Consider the following 4287-nt stretch of genomic DNA (forward strand, 5'->3'; position numbering starts at 1 on the left):
TACCATACTCATGCCAATGCCAACAGGATGGCAGTTCCTGTGGGCCTTTTTTTTTTCCTGAAAGTAAGTTAAATGGATCATAATGCCATATATCCTTAGTGTAACACCAGAAGTAAACATTAATGGAGATGGTCATCCTGAATGGTAAATTGATAATAATGACCCTGTTTTTTTTGTTTTTTAAATATACAGTGAGGAAAATAAGTATTTGAACACCCTGCTATTTTGCAAGTTCTCCCACTTAGAAATCATGGAGGGGTCTGAAATTGTCATCGTAGGTGCATGTCCACTGTGAGAGACATAATCTAAAAAAAATCCAGAAATCACAATGTATGATTTTTAACTATTTATTTGTATGATACAGCTGCAAATAAGTATTTGAACACCTGAGAAAATCAATGTTAATATTTGGTACAGTAGCCTTTGTTTGCAATTACAGAGGTCAAACGTTTCCTGTAGTTTTTCACCAGGTTTGCACACACTGCAGGAGGGATTTTGGCCTCCTCCACACAGATCTTCTCTAGATCAGTCAGGTTTCTGGCCTGTCGCTGAGAAACACGGAGTTTGAGCTCCTCCAAAGATTCTCTATTGGGTTTAGGTCTGGAGACTGGCTCGGCCACGCCAGAACCTTGATATGCTTCTTACAGAGCCACTCCTTGGTTATCCTGGCTGTGTGCTTCGGGTCATTGTCATGTTGGAAGACCCAGCCTCGACCCATCTTCAATGCTCTAACTGAGGGAAGGAGGTTGTTCCCCAAAATCTCGCAATACATGGCCCCGGTCATCCTCTCCTTAATACAGTGCAGTCGCCCTGTCCCATGTGCAGAAAAACACCCCAAATCATGATGCTACCACCCCATGCTTCACAGTAGGGATGGTGTTCTTGGGATGGTACTCCTCATTCTTCTTCCTCCAAACACGTTTAGTGGAATTATGACCAAAAAGTTCTATTTTGGTCTCATCTGACCACATGACTTTCTCCCATGACTCCTCTGGATCATCCAAATGGTCATTGGCAAACTTAAGTCGGGCCTGGACATGTGCTGGTTTAAGCAGGGGAACCTTCCGTGCCATGCATGATTTCAAACCATGACGTCTTAGTGTATTACCAACAGTAACCTTGGAAACAGTGGTCCCAGCTCTTTTCAGGTCATTGACCAGCTCCTCCCGTGTAGTTCTGGGCTGATTTCTCACCTTTCTTAGGATCATTGAGACCCCACGAGGTGAGATCTCGCATGGAGCCCCAGTCCGAGGGAGATTGACAGTCATGTTTAGCTTCTTCCATTTTCTAATGATTGCTCCAACAGTGGACCTTTTTTCACCAAGCTGCTTGGCAATTTCCCCGTAGCCCTTTCCAGCCTTGTGGAGGTGTACAATTTTGTCTCTGGTGTCTTTGGACAGCTCTTTGGTCTTGGCCATGTTAGTAGTTGGATTCTTACTGATTGTATGGGGTGGACAGGTGTCTTTATGCAGCTAACGACCTCAAACAGGTGCATCTAATTTAGGATAATAAATGGAGTGGAGGTGGACATTTTAAAGGCAGTTTGAGGGTCAGAATTCTAGCTGATAGACAGGTGTTCAAATACTTATTTGCAGCTGTATCGTACAAATAAATAGTTAAAAAATCATACGTTGTGATTTCTGGATTTTTTTTTTTAGATTATGTCTCTCACAGTGGACATGCACCTACGATGACAATTTCAGACCCCTCCATGATTTCTAAGTGGGAGAACTTGCAAAATAGCAGGGTGTTCAAATACTTATTTTCCTCACTGTATATATAAAACTATTGAAATTAATGGTGACTTCCATTGAAAAAGAACACTAGGAGATTTTAGGAAGAGTGTTACTGCTGACAATGTAAGTTACGCAAAATTGTCATTTTGCGGATAATTAATTTGAACAAATTTGACAACCCCTTGGCAATCCCTGTTACAATTTTTTTGTTACAACAGCTGTTGACAATGTGTTGGATAATGTAAAATTTCATTTAGCTGAACAGGTAATTTGGAGGAAAGACATTCAGCCTGCTGTCCATTAAATACAACCTTTATTGCAAAATAACTATTTTTTATTATATAGGAACCCATTGTTGTAACTTCTTGTAATAACACATTGTTTACATTACAACCATATCATTCTCAATTAGGCCTACATAATCACTGTTCTTTTTTAGTTTGCAGAAAAATGCTTCTTAAATGATGAGCCGCTTCAGTTTTCCACATCTGAAAAAAGTGTGGCTGCCCTAAGAATGAATATAGCTGCTTGTCTCCTGCAGAACACTGGTAAGTTTTAGAGACTAGTGCTTGTTTCAAATTACATTAAAATATTTCAAATATTCATTCATTCTTTGGTACCCTAAACATTTATCAGTGTTTGTAAAAATGTGATTTATTTGCTTATAAATATACTTGTGATGTTTTAAGAACTTGTCTTATGATAACTCTGTTTATTCTGCCTTGGCATGATATTTGACTTGCTAACCTTAAGAACCTGTGCCATCTGTATGGGGAAAGAAGCAGTGGTCAAAAATTGACTAACTGGGTAAGCATTCTAAAAACAATGATTTCTTTTATCACATTTCCGTATTAATTGAAGGTGGCAATGTTCATTTAAGTATTGTTTTAATGAATTACAGAAATACCTATGCTTGACTTCAAAATTTGTTTGTCAACATGTTTAGATTGGCTGTGATGTGTGCCCACGTTGGTTCCATTGCAACTGTGTCCAACGCTCAAGGAAACACAGAAGTTACATCTGCCCCGTTTGTAAATCTTGATATGCACACTCACATGTCGATTTACAGCGATCATTTATTTTATGTAATATAAGTGTTAAGTTTTATTTCTTTTACAGTTTTATTTTAAAACATTGTTTTCTTATTGTAATTTTCATGTAATATTAATACTACTACTGTAATACCGTTAATGTAACACTATGTAAACTGTTAATAAAAACACTTCATGATTTTCCCATCTCAAATTCCGTCCAGCCAATAAAGAATATTGCAATAGAGAAAATGAGCAGGGAGTACATTTTTAAACCAGTAGGTGGCGCAATTGCTGAGCGTATTAATTTGCAGGGGCTACTGTGTAACCTTTTTACTCTTTTAAACTTTTAATCTATTTTTTTTTTAAAAAGAAATAACTATTTGTATGTACATTTCGGCATTCATAAAAAGGTTGGTCTTTAAACAACAAGATGAATAATAAAACATATTATAGTAAGTAAGCCTATGTAGTCATATAACAAACACTTCTATTCAAAGCACCCTACAGCATAATACAAAGATATGTTTAAATGAACATATTTAGTATGAATACTCAGATGCAGTGTAAAGGAACAGCTGTGTCTGCTGAGGCTGTTACATCTACTATGGTTGCTGCCATTTGCATTGCAAATGAACACTGCAGGGACATAATTATACTGCACTCTCTAGTAAATCCATCAAAGATTTTTTTTAAAACTATATATATATATATATATATATATATACAGTATACATATATATATGTGTGTGTATGTGTGTGTGTGTGTGTGTATAAATTATATTTTAAGAAAATACTACTTTTATTCTTCAAACAAATCAAATTGACCTTCTGTTTCCAACATTGATATTAATAAAAAAAAATATTTTTTGTTTGTTTGTTTTGATCAGCAAATTAGCAAATTAGAATGATTTCTTAAGGACCATGTGACACTGAAGACTGGAGTAATGATGCTGAAAATTCAGCTTTACATCATAGGAATAAATTACATTTTAAAATATACTGAAACATAAAAAAGTTATTTGAAATTGTAATAATATTTCACAATATTACTGTTTTTGTTGCACATAAGGGACTCATTATTTCAGAAATATAAAACAAAAAATCGTATCAACCCCAAACCCAAATAATTATAATTACAATTATATATATATATATATATATATATATATATAAGTTTTATTTTTATTTATTATTTGTATTTGTTTTGTATTTGTGGCACTATAGATTCTCAGTTACAACTATTTTCACAAGTCTGAAGTCATTCAGAAAGAGTGTGTGGTGTAATTTGGTTATCTTTAGCATCCTAGCAACAAACACCAACAAGTAACTCGAGACTCCGGTTGTAGGTGCATGGACATCTGAGTCAGTATCAGGTGTTCATATAAGACACACACACACTGAGAAAAGTCTACAGATCAGCACTAGGACCCAGGAGCTTCCCAGTCCCCGCCTGCTCTCTCACATCACTCACTCTTCTCCTCCCTACCTGAACTACTCACTCCAGGATGGAGCAGAGA

General features: G+C 36.0%; 1 long non-coding RNA gene across 1 annotated transcript; it reads left to right on the forward strand.

Moving 5' to 3' along the window:
- The first annotated feature begins 2096 nt into the window (after nucleotides 1–2096).
- LOC131533028 (uncharacterized) lies at nucleotides 2097–2837 on the forward strand. The gene is made up of 3 exons (XR_009269028.1): nucleotides 2097–2284; nucleotides 2490–2543; nucleotides 2683–2837. It is a non-coding gene; the product is annotated as an uncharacterized LOC131533028 (long non-coding RNA).
- Nucleotides 2838–4287: the final 1450 nt, after the last annotated feature.

The sequence above is a fragment of the Onychostoma macrolepis genome, chromosome 24, assembly GCF_012432095.1.
Source record: "Onychostoma macrolepis isolate SWU-2019 chromosome 24, ASM1243209v1, whole genome shotgun sequence".
NCBI classification, from domain to species: domain Eukaryota; kingdom Metazoa; phylum Chordata; class Actinopteri; order Cypriniformes; family Cyprinidae; genus Onychostoma; species Onychostoma macrolepis.